The sequence below is a fragment of the Gymnoscopelus microlampas genome (genome assembly GCF_963454915.1).
Source record: "Gymnoscopelus microlampas genome assembly, chromosome: 14".
NCBI classification, from domain to species: Eukaryota; Metazoa; Chordata; class Actinopteri; order Myctophiformes; family Myctophidae; genus Gymnoscopelus; species Gymnoscopelus microlampas.
The window spans coordinates 51,706,309-51,726,718 of NC_139951.1; the positions used below are offsets into that span (position 1 = coordinate 51,706,309).

At 42.2% G+C, this 20,410-nt stretch overlaps 1 protein-coding gene across 1 annotated transcript in view; it reads left to right on the plus strand.

Annotated features, from left to right (window-relative positions):
* Positions 1 to 259: 259 nt before the first annotated feature.
* LOC311060303 (zinc finger RNA-binding protein-like) overlaps positions 260 to 20,410 on the plus strand; it is a gene marked incomplete at its 3' end in the record, with an annotated part of 91,409 nt that continues 71,258 nt past the window's right edge. The window contains exon 1 of the mRNA XM_084078440.1: positions 260 to 386. The remainder of the gene's footprint in view (positions 387 to 20,410) is intronic.

Consider the following 20,410-nt stretch of genomic DNA (forward strand, 5'->3'; position numbering starts at 1 on the left):
CCTAGCACATGCTAATTCATGGAGGTTAAAATTGAATTTATGACAAATTCAGTGGGTTTTGGCTGTATTAAAAAGTGGTGTATTTCATTTTCCATTTTCCTAGGGTTCTCTTTCCACCTGTCAGCTCTCTGAACCTCTACTTTGGTTCATCCTCCGAGTGTTGGACACCAGCGAAGCTCTCAAGGCCTTCCATGACATGGGTGCATATGCGCGCGCACACACAAACACACATACACATTTCTATTAGGACACATATTCGTATGTGCGGTCTACAGCCCCGGCTGTCGCTTATGACCCCAAGCAATACTACCAGCAGCCCATCGCTACATCAGCTGTGGCCGCAGCACAGCCCCAGCCCACAGTGGCAGAGTCCTACTATCAGACAGGTACGTTCAACTCGCCACTGACTGGACTCGTCATGGTGAAGAAAAGTCCTCCGAGAGCTGTCATTCTCAAAGCTTTTTAAAAACTTTGATGACCTCCAGTTTGGTGTGCATTAGGCCAGTGGTGCTCAAACTTTTTAATTTCAATGACCCCTCATAACTCTGAGAGTGTACAAATGGAACCAAATGGACCTGTACGGGTCCATTTGGTTCCATTTGTACACTCTCAAAAGTTCCAGACCTGTATGTGTCTATTTGGAACCACCTCAAGGAACCCTGAGGGTCCCTGGACCCCACCACTGCATTAGGGTCCATTTGGATACAAGCTCACAGCTTGTCTTATGAAGTTTTATACATTGACTATTTTTCAAAATTTGAGAACTTTGATAAATATATTTTTTAAGTCTTTAAACCTTTGGCTATAATGGCATGCCCAAAATGGGTAAGCCAGGATTAATGTGGTTAACTACATTAATCTACAATCTTTCAACGTGTCGCACTGTGAGATTGTAGATATTTGTAAAGGGGTAAAAAAGGAGGGGGCCCATTATAGACCCCTGGCTGACACCGATAAACACATTATTTAGGAACATAATGGATTGTAAACGGTCACAAAAGATATTAACCCTCATTCAATATACACACGCCCACACACAGGCAGGCTTACTGGACGTTGTGTACTTGTCTCTATACTGTGTATATTTGGCACAGATGTATGCATATTTGACCGGTACGCAAGTTCTATGCTTGGTTCAGGTGTTTGGAAGGACAAAAAAAACAGAACATATTTGCATATCTGGTTTAATAAAGACATAAGCCAATCCTTTTACAGCTTCATAAGTCATAAGGGGAACTTTAGCTTTGACGTGTTTTGGCAATTATAACAAAGATGTCAACATGTGTGTTCCCAAATATGAGATTTATGATATGAGAGCATTGTTGTTTGGAAAACAAACCCTCAAACGTGTTGCTCTGCTCCGTTCCCCAGGTGGTGAAGCTTCACACCAAGCTGGGGAAACCCATCCCTTCACCCAGACCTCCTCCTCCTCCAGTAAGACCCCCTCCTCTGGCCTGGGCAGCTCCAGCACCACCTCTTCGTCCCTGGGCACCTCCTCCTCCAATGCTTCTGCCTCCACCCACAACTCCTCCTACCTGAAGCCGGTCAACATAGTGAGCGGTGGCGGGGGGACCAACTCTGTCGGTCAGTAGGTCAGTAGGTCAGTAGGTCCCCTTTGAATGTTGACGTCTCCTGGCGGTATTTGACAATGACTTCATTCTTCACCTTGTTGCCATTATGCTCTGTTCTGTGTTTTTGCTGTATTCCTGTTTGATTAGTATAGCTCTGCATTTAGCCAGTTCAACCACATGAATCCTAGCGTCCCTATTCGGGGCTTGTCGTAATAGGCAAACATTCAGTGAAAACAAAAATCGTCTCACTACACGTCACGAGGCATTGTGTGAGCTTGTAGATCGGCAGAGATTGATGAGTGATAGAAAAGGACGGGGCCAATTACAGACCCCTTGCACACCCATCTAAGTATATAGGGTTTAAGTCATTGAACCCCTATGTACTTATCACACAATGAATAAAGAAAACGACTTCCATTTTCACTTTAAAAATTATAAATCATTTTTTTTTGACAATTTGCACCTATAATGACGTGCCCAAAATAGGGACACCAGGTTGAAAGTGGTTCAAACACTCATCACTAATAAAGAGTGAAGCTGGTTTCACAGAGCGTGTTTTGCACTCAAAGGCTACATGCCAATGTCTGGATAAGTCTCTGCCAACTTGTGTAGTGATGGACAGCGACCAGGCGTGCGTTTCCAAACCTAACATTTCTTGAAGTTCTGTGCCTTGTAGAATAACAAGTGTATAACCTAGTTTAACCATGCAGTCAAATGGCCAATAGTTCACTCCTGGCCCTTGCAAATGGAAACGGTCATTGTTTTCCTTTTTTTTTAAATTATTATTGTGATTTATTGCATTTGTATGCTGTCCATTAGTCAAAGCATCTGTGGACTAGTGACTAGTGACTACTGATTATAAATATCACTGTGTGCATCAGTTTGTGACCCATGTCCTTTGTGTTTGACCTCAGTGTGGATCCATTCTTGAGGGAGTGGATCAGGATCCTGATGCAGGGAACTCCACCTTCTATAGACCATGCACACCCTGATTGAATGCTACCAGAGGGTAAGAATTTAACCCTAGCACCACAAGAATATATACCCTGACACCACCCTAACACCACAAAAATATACCCTGACACCACCCTAACACTAGCATGGCATTGGCCAGACTGATAACGTGGATTCACTCTCACGTTCCTCCCTGCATCAGTCTGGACTTCGGGAGCGAGTATGAGAAATCAGAAAATGATCGGGCCAATCAGTGACTGCGTTTCAACTGCTGTCCGTACAACAGTGAAAAGCATCAAAATCATTTTCTGATTTCTCCTACTCGCTCCCTATGGGCCGAAGTTCAGACTGATACCGGGGAGGAACGTTAGAGTAAAGATACTAGGTTCTTTGTTTACCTGGTATCCTATAGTTTCAATGTACAGATAAAATTGTGTGGCAGATCAAACTTTCACAGATAGCTTCATAGACTTGTTTGACAGCACTGTCATCAGTGTTTTGTTGCATTCATGTTAATGTATTAGTGTATTTTCAGACATTTAACCACTTAAACTCTCAATACTTACAAAACTTGACAGTTTGGCTCTGTGCTGTTCATTTTACCCTCTACACCAAATGTCTGGGATGCGTTGTGAGCTTGTAGATCAGCTATTTTACGGTGAATGTTTCGACCAGAATAGGGATGCTAAATAGGGTTCAAGTGGTTAACCCATTAAAACCGTGAAAAGCATATGTGTCATTTTAGATGTTGCTAGTCTGCACTTCCAATGTTCCGTCATAATCTGAAGACTCACCTCTTCAGACTGAGCCTCAGCCCTTCAAGCACTTCACTTTCCCCATACTCCTTCAGTCATTATTTCCACCATAACCAGCTTACATTAGTAACTACAAAGTGGGCTGTGGCTGGTCGACTAACACAGTGGTTCTCGGGGTCCCCAGCTAGTTTAATACCTGCAAAAAAAGAAAGAAAGAAAAAGACCATTACTCCATCAAAAACAAACTATACTATGAAAACTTGTCAAACATTGGCCAAATTGTCAAATAATATAAGAAAGAAGTAACTCCTACAATTCCAAAGGGTGGGGGTCCCCAGAAATATTATTATTTTGGGGGGTCACGGGCTGAAAAGGTTGAGAACCACTGGACTAACACTCTAGCCTGGAGGAGAAAAGAGCGTGAGACCCTTCACATTCTGCTCCATTGATGCTACAGTATAGTGACTGACCTAGATATGACGACCATGCAGACACACCCTGGTCATTTGTTCTCATGTGTTTGTTACTTAGGCTTGTTTTTTCTTGACCACAATGTTAAAAATGTTAATTTAGATAGCATGATATTTAGACAGATACAAGGTTCATTGTTTACCTGGAATCCTATAGTTTCAATGTACAGATAACATTGTGTGGCAGATCAAACCTTCTCATAGATTTCACAGATAGCTTCATAGCCTTGTTTGACAGCACTGTCATCAGTGTTGTGTTGCATTCATGTTAATGTGTATTTTCAGACATTTAACCACTTAAACCCTCAATACTTAGAAAACTTGACCTTTGGCTCTGTACTTGGTTCTGTTCATTTTTCCCTCTACACCAAATCTCTGTGATGCGTTGTGAGCTTGTAGATCGGCTGTTTTACGGCGAATGTTTCCACCAGAATAGAATAGAATAAATACCTAAAAGTTTTACTTGAGTACAGTACTGAAGTACTTAGTTACTTTCCACCACTGTTAACTTCTTTGAACACAGTTGTAGATTAGAGGTGCAATCTGAATCACTCACAAAGGGCCGTAGTTGACCCAACATACCACAGGTGAGCGCTAAACTACAATAACCTTCCCCACCACCCCACAAGCCCCAGTGTGACCGCTCTGGCTGCTCTGTCTATGGCTGTATTCTACTGTTAAAAGAGCAACAGTGAAATGAATGGATTATAAATATCACTGTGTGCATCAGTTTGTGACCCATGTCCTTTGTGTTTGACCTCAGTGTGGATCCATTCTTGACGGAGTGGATCAGGATCCTGATGCAGGGAACTCCACCTTCTATAGACCATGCACACCCTGATTGAATGCTACCAGAGGGTAAGAATTTAACCCTAGCACCACAAGAATATATGCCCTGACACCACCCTAACACCACAAAAATATACCCTGACACCACCCTAACACTAGCCTGGCATTGGCCAGACTGATAACGTGGATTCACTCTCACGTTCCTCCCTGCATCAGTCTGGACTTCGGGAGCGAGTATGATAAATCAGAAAATGATCGGGCCAATCAGTGACTGCGTTTCAACTGCAGTGAAAAGCATCAAAATCATTTTCTGATTTCTCCTACTCGCTCCCTATGGGCCGAAGTTCAGACTGATACCGGGGAGGAACATTAGAGTGAAGATACTAGGTTCATTGTTTACCTGGTATCCTATATTCAATGTACAGATGAAATTGTGTGGCAGATCAAACTTTCACAGATAGCTTCATAGACTTGTTTGACAGCACTGTCATCAGTGTTGTGTTGCATTCATGTTAATGTATTAGTGTATTTTCAGACATTTAACCACTTAAACTCTCAATACTTACAAAACTTGACAGTTTGGCTCTGTGCTGTTCATTTTCCCCTCTACACCAAATGTCTGGGATGCGTTGTGAGCTTGTAGATCGGCTATTTTACGGTGAATGTTTCGACCAGAATAGGGATGCTAAATAGGGTTCAAGTGGTTAACCCATTAAAACCGTGAAAAGCATCTGTGTCATTTTAGATGTTGCTATGTACTGTATGTACATAGCAACAGGATTTTTGTTTAAATTTTTGGGAAAATTAGGAAGATTTTCTGAAAATGTAGGTTAGGATTTAGAAGGCGTTTTTAGCGTAGGGTTACTGTGTGTGTGTGTGTGTGTGTGTGTGTGTGTGTGTGTGTGTGTGTGTGTGTGTGTGTGTGTGTGTGTGTGTGTGTGTGTGTGTGTGTGTGTGTGTGTGTGTGTGTGTGCGCGCGCGTGCGCGTGCACACTTAACCCCTTTAGAATCATGAAAATGTGTGCAAATCTTTGTATGTATATATATATTTTTGTAGGGGAACGTTTGTAACTCAAATATTTGATTCTGGGGGATTCGCCAAATGTCTTCTATCTAAATCAGTGAAACGTATGATGACATGAAACCTTTTCATGTCAAGGACCCCCCAAAATGATATGTATTTGGCCGCAGACCCCCATCTCAAAATACGTTGTTCCACAGGATCTGATCATTATTCTACTGTTGTAAAAGAGCAACAGTGAAATGAATGGATTGTAAATATCACTGTGTGCATCGGTTTATGACCTATGACCTTTGTGTTTGACCTCAGTGTGGATCCATTGTTGAGGGAGTGGATCAGGATCCTGATGCAGGGACCTCCACACCCTGGTTGAATGCTACCAGAGGGTAAGAATTTAACCCTAGCACCACAAGAATATACCCTGACACCACCCTATATAACACTATACCCTGCCAGAATGTTACCAGAGGGTAAGACACCACAAAACGACACTATTTGAGATCCGCCTGATGCAAACACTGTACTCCTTTAAGTCCGCACTGAAGAGACACTTATTTACTCAAGCTTTTGGCAATTAATGTGTTTATTGTGTGTACTGTAAAGCGTCCTTGGGTTTCTGAAAGGCGCTATATAAATCCAAGTTATTACTCTCCGCCAGGAGAGTATTGTTATCACTGCGTTTTCACTTTCTAAACATGACACACCGATTGGTCAAGCCTCACGTGACACGTGAAATACTGTGATCTGATTGGCTAGTGACGCCACCGGGCCTATATGTGAGGTAAGACGGGAACCATGAAATGGCTGCATGGCTGATACATAATTGGCAGATAGGACAGATAGGACATTTATATAGACAGGAGGGATATGACATAGGACACTTATACAGACAGGAGGGATAGGACACTCACACAGACAGAACGGAAGAGGACACTTACCCAGACAGGTTGGATAGGACACTTACATATACAAGAGGGATAGCGACCTATAAATACATGTGTCACTGTGATAAGCCAGATTCCAATACCGAAAATCCGGCCACTAGCTCACTCCCAGACCTTCGAACCGGAAGTAGTCAAGTAGTCGCGGTCCAATTGTTCCTATCTGTCTTATTGGACAGATAGGACAGATAGGACACTTATATAGACAGGAGGGATATGACACTTACATAGACAGGACGGATAGGACAGGAGGGATAGGACACTTACACAGAATGAACGGAAGAGGACACTTACCCAGACAGGATGGATAGGACACTTACATATACAAGAGGGATAGCGACCTTCGCGACCTTCGAACCAACACAAGTCTTCTGGCGGAGAGTTGTGCTCCGAGGAGCACTTTTTCTAGTTATTATTATTATTTGAGATTCAAAACAGGTTCTATACACCCATATTGTTAAATGTAGGGTATGTGAGTTACTTTGGTTAAAATAAGTGTTAAATAGCTCTATATTGTGATAGTACTCATCCCTATAGAGTGTTTGTTCAGTAAAAGGAGTCTCTCCCATGTCTCTCCAGCTCTTTATTAAACAGAAAATGCCTTTTCAGTGCTCTCTCCTGATTGGCTTACATTTTGTCACCTACCTGAAAATGTGCTATATTCTGTTATATATATATATATATATATATATATTCTATAAGCTCACAACACATCGCAATGCGAAACGTTGTGAGCTTGTAGATCGGCTATTTCCACTACTTTAAAAAAAAGAGAGAAAATGATTAAATATGGCCTATTTTGGCCATAGTATATTATTTATTTTGATTATTGGTATCATTCATTTCTTTGTATATTTAAGTTATATGCCATATGCAATTTCTGTTTGCAAAGCCTAAACATAAATTAACGTAATTTATATATTCCAATGTTCACAGAAAAAAGACAATTAAATTGTTAATCGCAATTATTTGTAAGACAATTAATCGTCAAGTGGAATTTCATGATAGTCACTGATCTAGGATCTGATCCTTAGGCCTATACTCCTTACTATTGGTTGATTGTAACAGTTGTAAATACTCTGTTTCTCTCTCTGTTTCGCACTCTTCAACCTGCCACTCAGGTTGAAGAGTGCATCGCTGCATGTCTGGCTGACATCTCACAGTGGATATCTTCTCTTCTCACCACCTTAAGCTGAATCTAGACAAGACCAAGGTTCTCTTCTTCCCAGGTAAGTCCTGCCCCATGTAGGATCTCACTATTTCCATAGACAAACTCCCTGGTGGCTTCTGTTGGTGTTGTCCTGGACGGTCTCATTCAAGGCACACATGCAGCGGCCACTTGATCCTGTAGGTTTACACTCTATAACATTCGAACGATCAGACCCTTCCCTACCCAGGAATCAGCCCAGCTCCTTATCCTGGCTTCAGTCATATCAAAACTTGTAACTCGCTCCTTACTGGCCTCCCGGTATGTGCACTTAAGCCCCATCAAATAAAGCATGCCTGGTCTTCAACTAGTTTACAGACCTACAGAACCTACAGAAGTTCTCAGGTCTCCCCCCTTTTCAGCTCCCTCCATTGGCTCCCAGTTGTTGCCTGCACCGAGTACAAAACACTGATGCTGGCCTACAAAGCAACCAAAGTCATAGCCCCCCCCCATACCTTCACAAAGCCTGATCCAACCCTGCAACCCCTCCAGCTCACTCAGATTAGCTAACACAGGGAAGCTGTCAGAACCTTCCCTAAAACATCCGGGACAACGCTCCACACGTCCCAGACTCTTCTCCCTTCTGGCTCCCAAACTGTGGAATGAACTCCCCATTGCAGTTAGAACTGCAGACTCACTTCCAATATTCCGTCGTAATCTGAAGACTCACCTCTTCAGACTGAACCTCAGCCCTTAGCACTTCACTCTGTGGGACCCCCCCCCCCCCCCCCCCCCACATGATTTTGGGGGGGTCCTCAGCTAGTTTAACACCTAAAAAAAAGTAAAGAGAGAAAAGAAAATTTAATCAACAAACTATACTATAAAAACTGGTCAAACATTGGCCAAATTGGCAAATAATATAAGAAAGAAGCAAACATTTTGAAAATAGCCGATCTACAAGCTCACAACGCCTCAAGTTGCGAGTGTGAGGCGTTGTGAGCTTGTAAATCTGCTATTTTCACAATATTTATCTGTGGACCCGAGTCAAACTAAATGTCATGCCTCAACTACTACAATTCCAAATGCTTATCAGGGTGGTGGGGTCCCCAGTTCAAATATAATTATTTTGGGCGGTCACGGCCTGAAAAGGTTGAAGTTCCTATCACACAAAGATTTGGTGGCCCCCCTGTAGTAACTCTGAGGACCCCTTTGGGTCCAGGACCCCCTGTTGAAGACCCATGGTTTAGACTGATGCTAGGTTCTTGGTTTACCTGTGATCCTAGTGTACTGAGGCACTACACTGGCTCACTGCATTCTATGTACTGTATGTGTTTATCTTGCTTAATGTGAGTCGCTCTGGATAAGAGAGTCTGTCACTGATCTAGGATTTGATCCTTACTCCTTCCTATTGGATGATTGTCATCAGTGGAGTGTTCTACCGTGTTACGCTGTATACGTCATATACCGTGCAGATTTTTTGGGGAAAAAGTGTATATTGTCTAGTTTCTACTAACCATTTCATCCATTGAAAACGCGCTAGCGTATACCCACGACCATGTGCATGTGGTCGTGGGTATATGAATTAAATAATTATCGTATACCCCCCTCAGTGCAGGCTGTTTGTGTGTGTGTGTGTGTGTGTGTGTGTGTGTGTGTGTGCGCGCACACACTTAATGTTACTTGTTAACTTCTTTGAACATAGTTGTACATTAGAGGTGAATTCTGAGTCACTCACAAAGGGCCGTGGTTGACCCAACATACCACAGGTGGACGCTAAACTATAATAACCTTCCCCACCACCCCACAAGCCCCAGTGTGACCGCTCTGGCTGCTCTGTCTATGGCTGTAGGATCTGATCATTATTCTACTGTTGTAAAAGAGCAACAGTGAAATGAATGGATTATAAATATCACTGTGTGCATCGGTTTGTGACCTATGACCTTTGTGTTTGACCTCAGTGTGGATCCATTTTGAGGGAGTGGATCAGGATCCTGATGCAGAGAACTCCACCTTCTATAGACCATAGTATATTATTTTTTGTGGATTATTGGTATCATTCATTTCTTCTTATATTCAAATTTGCATATTGCCATATGCAATTTTTGTTTACAAAGCCTAAAAGCTAAACATAAATGTAATTTATACATTCCAATGTTCACAGAAAAAAAGACAATACAACTGTTAATCTCAATTATTTGTAAGACAATTAATGGTCAAATGGAATTTCATGATCATGATAGTCACTGATCTAGGATCTGATCCTTATACTCCTTACTATTGGTTGATTGTAACAGTTGTAAACACTCTGTTTCTCTCTCTACCCTCTGCCACTCAGGTTGAAGAGCCTCGCTGCATGTCTGGCTGACATCTCACAGTGGATGTCTTGTCTTTTCACCACCTTAAGCTGAACCCAGACAAGACCGAGCTTCTCTTCTTACTAGGTAAGTCCTGCCCCATGCAGGATCTCACTATTTCCATAGACCAGTGGTTCTCAACCAGTGGTCCGGGGTCCACAAGTGGTCCTTGGGGGGGGTACCAGGGGGTCAATCATTTTAACCACTTAGCCTTGGCTATTCAAAAATAGCAGATATACAAGCTCATAGTGCGGCACAGACTGTCCCGCTATGAGCTTGTAAATCTGCTATTTTTGAAAAATCTTGAAAATGTGTGCTAATTTTTGAATATATATTTTTAAGCACATTTGTAATTCAAATCTTTGCTTTTGGGGGTCCTTGCCACAAAAACAATTCAGATGGGTGTCCGTGGCCAAATGTATATCAATTTAGGGGTCGTTGGCATGAAAAAGGTTGAAAACCCCTGCCATAGACAACTCCCTGGTGTCCTCTGTTGGTGTTGTCCTGGACAGTCAGCTCTCATTCAGAACCTTGGTGTTGTCCTGGACAGTCAGCTGTAATTCAAGGCACACATTGCAGCGGCCACTCCATCCTGTAGGTTTACACTCTATAACATTGGAAGGATCAGACCCTTCCTCACCCAGGAGTCAGCCCAGCTCCTTATCCTGGCTTCAGTCATATCAAAACTTGACTACTGTAACTCGCTCCTTACTAGCCTCCCGGCATGTGGACTTAAGCCCCATCAAATAAAGCGTGCCTGGTTTTCAACTAGCTAACTAGTTTTCAGGTCTCCCCCCCATTGGCTCCCAGTTGCTGCCTGCACCGAGTACAAAACACTGATGCTGGCCTACAAAGCAACCAAAGTCATAGTCCCCCCCCCATACCTTCATAAAGCCTGATCCAACCCTACAACCCCTCCCTGCTCACTCAGATCAGCTAGCACAGGGAAGCTGTCAGAACCTTCTCTAAAACATCCGGGACAACGCTCCACACGTCCCAGACTCTTCTCCCTTCTGGCTCCCAAGATGTGGAATGAACTCCCCATTGCAGTTAGAACTGCAGACTCACTTCCAATGTTCCGTCATAATCTGAAGACTGAGCCTCAGCCCTTCAAGCACTTCACTTTCCTCATACTCCTTCAGTCATTATTTCCACCATAACCAGCTTACATTAGTAACTACAAAGTGGGCTGTGGCTGGTCGACTAACACAGTGGTTCTCGGGGTCCCCAGCTAGTTTAATACCTGCAAAAAAAGAAAGAAAGAAAAAGACCATTACTCATCAAAAACAAACTACTAAAAACAAAAAACAATTACAAAGGGTGGGGGTCCCCAAAAATATTATTATTTTGGGGGGTCACGGGCTGAAAAGGTTGAGAACCACTGGACTAACACTCTAGCCTGGAGGAGAAAAGAGCGTGAGACCCTTCACATTCTGCTCCATTGATGCTACAGTATAGTGACTGACCTAGATATGACGACCATGCAGACACACCCTGGTCATTTGTTCTCATGTGTTTGTTACTTAGGCTTGTTTTTTCTTGACCACAATGTTAAAAATGTTAATTTAGATAGCATGATATTTAGACAGATACAAGGTTCATTGTTTACCTGGAATCCTATAGTTTCAATGTACAGATAACATTGTGTGGCAGATCAAACCTTCTCATAGATTTCACAGATAGCTTCATAGCCTTGTTTGACAGCACTGTCATCAGTGTTGTGTTGCATTCATGTTAATGTGTATTTTCAGACATTTAACCACTTAAACCCTCAATACTTAGAAAACTTGACCTTTGGCTCTGTACTTGGTTCTGTTCATTTTTCCCTCTACACCAAATCTCTGTGATGCGTTGTGAGCTTGTAGATCGGCTGTTTTACGGCGAATGTTTCCACCAGAATAGAATAGAATAAATACCTAAAAGTTTTACTTGAGTACAGTACTGAAGTACTTAGTTACTTTCCACCACTGTTAACTTCTTTGAACACAGTTGTAGATTAGAGGTGCAATCTGAATCACTCACAAAGGGCCGTAGTTGACCCAACATACCACAGGTGAGCGCTAAACTACAATAACCTTCCCCACCACCCCACAAGCCCCAGTGTGACCGCTCTGGCTGCTCTGTCTATGGCTGTATTCTACTGTTAAAAGAGCAACAGTGAAATGAATGGATTATAAATATCACTGTGTGCATCAGTTTGTGACCCATGTCCTTTGTGTTTGACCTCAGTGTGGATCCATTCTTGACGGAGTGGATCAGGATCCTGATGCAGGGAACTCCACCTTCTATAGACCATGCACACCCTGATTGAATGCTACCAGAGGGTAAGAATTTAACCCTAGCACCACAAGAATATATACCCTGACACCACCCTAACACCACAAAAATATACCCTGACACCACCCTAACACTAGCCTGGCATTGGCCAGACTGATAACGTGGATTCACTCTCACGTTCCTCCCTGCATCAGTCTGGACTTCGGGAGCGAGTATGAGAAATCAGAAAATGATCGGGCCAATCAGTGACTGCGTTTCAACTGCAGTGAAAAGCATCAACATCATTTTCTGATTTCTCCTACTCGCTCCCTATGGGCCGAAGTTCAGACTGATACCGGGGAGGAACATTAGAGTGAAGATACTAGGTTCATTGTTTACCTGGTATCCTATATTCAATGTACAGATGAAATTGTGTGGCAGATCAAACTTTCACAGATAGCTTCATAGACTTGTTTGACAGCACTGTCATCAGTGTTGTGTTGCATTCATGTTAATGTATTAGTGTATTTTCAGACATTTAACCACTTAAACTCTCAATACTTACAAAACTTGACAGTTTGGCTCTGTGCTGTTCATTTTCCCCTCTACACCAAATGTCTGGGATGCGTTGTGAGCTTGTAGATCGGCTATTTTACGGTGAATGTTTCGACCAGAATAGGGATGCTAAATAGGGTTCAAGTGGTTAACCCATTAAAACCGTGAAAAGCATCTGTGTCATTTTAGATGTTGCTATGTACTGTATGTACATAGCAACAGGATTTTTGTTTAAATTTTTGGGAAAATTAGGAAGATTTTCTGAAAATGTAGGTTAGGATTTAGAAGGCGTTTTTAGCGTAGGGTTACTGTGTGTGTGTGTGTGTGTGTGTGTGTGTGTGTGTGTGTGTGTGTGTGTGTGTGTGTGTGTGTGTGTGTGTGTGTGTGTGTGTGTGTGTGTGTGTGTGTGTGTGTGTGTGTGTGTGTGTGTGTGTGTGTGTGTGTGTGTGCGCGCGCGCGTGCGCGTGCACACTTAACCCCTTTAGAATCATGAAAATGTGTGCAAATCTTTGTATGTATATATATATTTTTGTAGGGGAACGTTTGTAACTCAAATATTTGATTCTGGGGGATTCGCCAAATGTCTTCTATCTAAATCAGTGAAACGTATGATGACATGAAACCTTTTCATGTCAAGGACCCCCCAAAATGATATGTATTTGGCCGCAGACCCCCATCTCAAAATACGTTGTTCCACAGGATCTGATCATTATTCTACTGTTGTAAAAGAGCAACAGTGAAATGAATGGATTGTAAATATCACTGTGTGCATCGGTTTATGACCTATGACCTTTGTGTTTGACCTCAGTGTGGATCCATTGTTGAGGGAGTGGATCAGGATCCTGATGCAGGGACCTCCACACCCTGGTTGAATGCTACCAGAGGGTAAGAATTTAACCCTAGCACCACAAGAATATACCCTGACACCACCCTATATAACACTATACCCTGCCAGAATGTTACCAGAGGGTAAGACACCACAAAACGACACTATTTGAGATCCGCCTGATGCAAACACTGTACTCCTTTAAGTCCGCACTGAAGAGACACTTATTTACTCAAGCTTTTGGCAATTAATGTGTTTATTGTGTGTACTGTAAAGCGTCCTTGGGTTTCTGAAAGGCGCTATATAAATCCAAGTTATTATTATTATTATTTGAGATTCAAAACAGGTTCTATACACCCATATTGTTAAATGTAGGGTATGTGAGTTACTTTGGTTAAAATAAGTGTTAAATAGCTCTATATTGTGATAGTACTCATCCCTATAGAGTGTTTGTTCAGTAGAAGGAGTCTCTCCCATGTCTCTCCAGCTCTTTATTAAACAGAAAATGCCTTTTCAGTGCTCTCTCCTGATTGGCTTACATTTTGTCACCTACCTGAAAATGTGCTATATTCTGTTATATATATATATATATATATATATATATATATATTCTATAAGCTCACAACACATCGCAATGCGAAACGTTGTGAGCTTGTAGATCGGCTATTTCCACAACTTTAAAGGCATTGTAGGGAGTTCAGACATAATCAAAGAAAAAAACTGTTGTCAAACACCGCCCCTCCAGCAGTTCTTTTCCCCGACCACCAGGGGGTGACGCAGGGGGGACTTTTTAAATGAGTCATGCCCAAAATAGGTTGCCTTATGCGGATACAATTCGCGGAAATGCCCGACCCTACGGTTCTCTGAATTTATATTTTTAAATAGGCTCTTTCATGATAAATTGACCACATATATGAAGCTAAACAACTAAATTCTATCCAAACGATTTTTTAAAAGTAAATTATGTGCCTCAAAAAAGAAGTTTGAGAGCGTTTTAAAACCGAAAGTAAAAAGTTGATACGGGCACGGACGCGCACGGACACGCACATGCGTGCGTTAATTTACGACCCGGACATAAACAACATGAACATAAACAGAAGGGAAAATACGGATTTCAGACAGAGGACTGTGTTTCAATGAAGGAAAACACCCCAGCATCATTATATAGTGGCTGATAGAGGGGAGAAAATGCAAAAAATATATATATACATATTTTTAAAATTTAGGCTTAATGTTCCCTACAATGCCTTTAAAAAAAAGAGAGAAAATGATTAAATATGGCCTATTTTGGCCATAGTATATTATTTATTTTGATTATTGGTATCATTCATTTCTTTGTATATTTAAGTTATATGCCATATGCAATTTCTGTTTGCAAAGCCTAAACATAAATTAACGTAATTTATATATTCCAATGTTCACAGAAAAAAGACAATTAAATTGTTAATCGCAATTATTTGTAAGACAATTAATCGTCAAGTGGAATTTCATGATAGTCACTGATCTAGGATCTGATCCTTAGGCCTATACTCCTTACTATTGGTTGATTGTAACAGTTGTAAATACTCTGTTTCTCTCTCTGTTTCGCACTCTTCAACCTGCCACTCAGGTTGAAGAGTGCATCGCTGCATGTCTGGCTGACATCTCACAGTGGATATCTTCTCTTCTCACCACCTTAAGCTGAATCTAGACAAGACCAAGGTTCTCTTCTTCCCAGGTAAGTCCTGCCCCATGTAGGATCTCACTATTTCCATAGACAAACTCCCTGGTGGCTTCTGTTGGTGTTGTCCTGGACGGTCTCATTCAAGGCACACATGCAGCGGCCACTTGATCCTGTAGGTTTACACTCTATAACATTCGAACGATCAGACCCTTCCCTACCCAGGAATCAGCCCAGCTCCTTATCCTGGCTTCAGTCATATCAAAACTTGTAACTCGCTCCTTACTGGCCTCCCGGTATGTGCACTTAAGCCCCATCAAATAAAGCATGCCTGGTCTTCAACTAGTTTACAGACCTACAGAACCTACAGAAGTTCTCAGGTCTCCCCCCTTTTCAGCTCCCTCCATTGGCTCCCAGTTGTTGCCTGCACCGAGTACAAAACACTGATGCTGGCCTACAAAGCAACCAAAGTCATAGCCCCCCCCCCATACCTTCACAAAGCCTGATCCAACCCTGCAACCCCTCCAGCTCACTCAGATTAGCTAACACAGGGAAGCTGTCAGAACCTTCCCTAAAACATCCGGGACAACGCTCCACACGTCCCAGACTCTTCTCCCTTCTGGCTCCCAAACTGTGGAATGAACTCCCCATTGCAGTTAGAACTGCAGACTCACTTCCAATATTCCGTCGTAATCTGAAGACTCACCTCTTCAGACTGAACCTCAGCCCTTAGCACTTCACTCTGTGGGACCCCCCCCCCCACATGATTTTGGGGGGGTCCTCAGCTAGTTTAACACCTAAAAAAAAGTAAAGAGAGAAAAGAAAATTTAATCAACAAACTATACTATAAAAACTGGTCAAACATTGGCCAAATTGGCAAATAATATAAGAAAGAAGCAAACATTTTGAAAATAGCCGATCTACAAGCTCACAACGCCTCAAGTTGCGAGTGTGAGGCGTTGTGAGCTTGTAAATCTGCTATTTTCACAATATTTATCTGTGGACCCGAGTCAAACTAAATGTCATGCCTCAACTACTACAATTCCAAATGCTTATCAGGGTGGTGGGGTCCCCAGTTCAAATATAATTATTTTGGGCGGTCACGGCCTGAAAAGGTTGAAGTTCCTATCACACAAAGATTTGGTGGCCCCCCTGTAGTAACTCTGAGGACCCCTTTGGGTCCAGGACCCCCTGTTGAAGACCCATGGTTTAGACTGATGCTAGGTTCTTGGTTTACCTGTGATCCTAGTGTACTGAGGCACTACACTGGCTCACTGCATTCTATGTACTGTATGTGTTTATCTTGCTTAATGTGAGTCGCTCTGGATAAGAGAGTCTGTCACTGATCTAGGATTTGATCCTTACTCCTTCCTATTAGCAGGGCGGAATTTTGATACCATAGTGCACTTGGTGATACAAGCGCGAAATTTGGCACACATGACCTTCATATGACCCTAATTGATAATCAACCTCTGGCCACGCGGAATTCCTAAGATTTCAAGATGGCCACCACCAGTTTTCAAAATGGCTGCAACTGGGCCAATGTGTTGGACTATATCGCTTTGCTGGGGCTTATTTTAATATAAGAGAATATTTTCTGGAGGTATTCCTACCAAGTAAGATAAAAAATAACATTAGGTTCCAATATGGCGGCATATTTTCCAATATGGCTGCCGATAAATTGCAGAAATGTGCATCTGCTTATGGTTTATCCACATGAGCTTGTAGTACATGTATTTGTATTAATTATCATACACAGAATCCATTTATGGAACATTTGAAAGTGATTTATTAGCTTGGTAAAGCTTAGTGCTTACTTTTTGTTTTGTTATCAAGTCATTATAAACACATTTTCATTTACAATGGTGGCTGGGCAAGTGACAGGCCAGTGTACTAGCAACTGCAACCACAGAGGGGTGTGCAGATAAGTCCAAACTTAAAGCATTTGCAGTGTCCAGAACATGCTTTTTTACATCCACATCGTGTCAGCTTCTGGCATAATTTGGCAAACAGGACTGCACAAGAGTCACTGGCCCCATGTATGTCCTGCTTGCAATGCACTTCACTTGCATTCACTTCCTTGTAGGAACTACTTCTATGAAGTTCTATCGTACATGAGTACTATGAACTCCTCAATGACTTGCATATGTTTATCATTTATTGCAACAGGTGTTGAACCTAATTTGGAGAAGTTGTCTGCCATGCTGACCTTTTTCCCTTTCCATGGAAGGACGAAACTGTGTGGCATCCCCTGAATGCATGAAAGAAGCAAAGACCTGATGACTTTGATTCAATAGCTGATGCAATTTCATGAACGGGATCCATCTGAGATCCTTCCCTCCTTCCAAAGGCAATCCACAGCTAATTCAAGCCAAGTCTTTGAACAAGTGTCAGTATCTGAGGCAGAGCTGCAGAGGATAGCATCTGACACATCATGATTCGCAGCTCAGATACTGACGTTGTTGTCATAGCAGTTGCACTTGTTCAAATTAAATAAGTCTGACACTTATTGTCAGTATCAGCTGAGAACGCAGGGGTCTTAGAGACCCCCTGGTATTGCTGAGGTGGAGCGCCACACTCACCGTACCTACTCATACACTGATCCTGATCGAACCCATGACCATGTGATCCGAAGGTGAAAGCTCTACCGACTGAGCAACCCAGACACAAAGACTTGGCTTGAAAAAGCTGTCGAAGGACCTCAGATGGATCCCCCTTCATGAAAATGCATCAGCTATTGGATCAAAGTCATCAGGTCTTTGCTTCTTTCATGCGTTCAGCAGATGCCATACAGTTTTGTCCTTCCACGGAAAGAGAAAAAGGTCAGCACCTGTTTGAGAAAATATCCATATATATATATAGGTTTTTGTATTTAGTTGCCCTAGGTCATTAAAAAGCTACCAAATCACTTTAAAATGAGCTATAAATTGATTCTGTGTATGGTAATTAATACAAATACATGTGCTTCAAGCTCATGTGAATGTACATTTATGCAATTTATCAGCAGCCATATTGGAAAATATGCCGCCATATTGGAACCTAATATTTTTTTTTATCTTACTTGGCAGAAATACCTTCAGAACATATTCTCCTATATTAAAATAAGAGGGAAATCAAAGATTTACAGCCCCAGCAAAGTGATATAGTCCAAAGTGTTGGCCCAGTTGCAGCCATTTTGAAAACTGGTGGTGGCCATCTTGAAATCTTAGGATTTTTGCGTGGCCAGAGGTTGATTATCAATTAGAGTCATATGAAGGACATCTGTGCCAAATTTCACGCTTGTATCACCAAGTGCACTATCGTGTATTGAAAACGGCAAAATTCCGCCCTGCTATATTGGATGATTGTCATAAGTGGAGTGTTCTACCGTGTTACGCTGTATACGTCATATACCGTGCAGATTTTTGGGGGAAAAAGTGTATATTGTCTAGTTTCTACTAACCATTTCATCCATTGAAAACGCGCTAGCGTATACCCACGACCATGTGCATGTGGTCGTGGGTATATGCATTAAATAATTATCGTATACCCCCCTCAGTGCAGGCTGTTTGTGTGTGTGTGTGTGTGTGTGTGTGTGTGTGTGTGCGCGCACACACTTAATGTTACTTGTTAACTTCTTTGAACATAGTTGTACATTAGAGGTGAATTCTGAGTCACTCACAAAGGGCCGTGGTTGACCCAACATACCACAGGTGGACGCTAAACTATAATAACCTTCCCCACCACCCCACAAGCCCCAGTGTGACCGCTCTGGCTGCTCTGTCTATGGCTGTAGGATCTGATCATTATTCTACTGTTGTAAAAGAGCAACAGTGAAATGAATGGATTATAAATATCACTGTGTGCATCGGTTTGTGACCTATGACCTTTGTGTTTGACCTCAGTGTGGATCCATTTTGAGGGAGTGGATCAGGATCCTGATGCAGAGAACTCCACCTTCTATAGACCATAGTATATTATTTTTTGTGGATTATTGGTATCATTCATTTCTTCTTATATTTAAATTTGCATATTGCCATATGCAATTTTTGTTTACAAAGCCTAAAAGCTAAACATAAATGTAATTTATACATTCCAATGTTCACAGAAAAAAAGACAATACAACTGTTAATCTCAATTATTTGTAAGACAATTAATGGTCAAATGGAATTTCATGATCATGATAGTCACTGATCTAGGATCTGATCCTTATACTCCTTACTATTGGTTGATTGTAACAGTTGTAAACACTCTGTTTCTCTCTCTACCCTCTGCCACTCAGGTTGAAGAGCCTCGCTGCATGTCTGGCTGACATCTCACAGTGGATGTCTTGTCTTTTCACCACCTTAAGCTGAACCCAGACAAGACCGAGCTTCTCTTCTTACTAGGTAAGTCCTGCCCCATGCAGGATCTCACTATTTCCATAGACCAGTGGTTCTCAACCAGTGGTCCGGGGTCCACAAGTGGTCCTTGGGGGGGGGGTACCAGGGGGTCAATCATTTTAACCACTTAGCCTTGGCTATTCAAAAATAGCAGATATACAAGCTCATAGTGCGGCACAGACTGTCCCGCTATGAGCTTGTAAATCTGCTATTTTTGAAAAATCTTGAAAATGTGTGCTAATTTTTGAATATATATTTTTAAGCACATTTGTAATTCAAATCTTTGCTTTTGGGGGTCCCTGCCACAAAAACAATTCAGATGGGTGTCCGTGGCCAAATGTATATCAATTTAGGGGTCGTTGGCATGAAAAAGGTTGAAAACCCCTGCCATAGACAACTCCCTGGTGTCCTCTGTTGGTGTTGTCCTGGACAGTCAGCTCTCATTCAGAACCTTGGTGTTGTCCTGGACAGTCAGCTGTAATTCAAGGCACACATTGCAGCGGCCACTCCATCCTGTAGGTTTACACTCTATAACATTGGAAGGATCAGACCCTTCCTCACCCAGGAGTCAGCCCAGCTCCTTATCCTGGCTTCAGTCATATCAAAACTTGACTACTGTAACTCGCTCCTTACTAGCCTCCCGGCATGTGGACTTAAGCCCCATCAAATAAAGCGTGCCTGGTTTTCAACTAGCTAACTAGTTTTCAGGTCTCCCCCCATTTCAGCTCCCTCCATTGGCTCCCAGTTGCT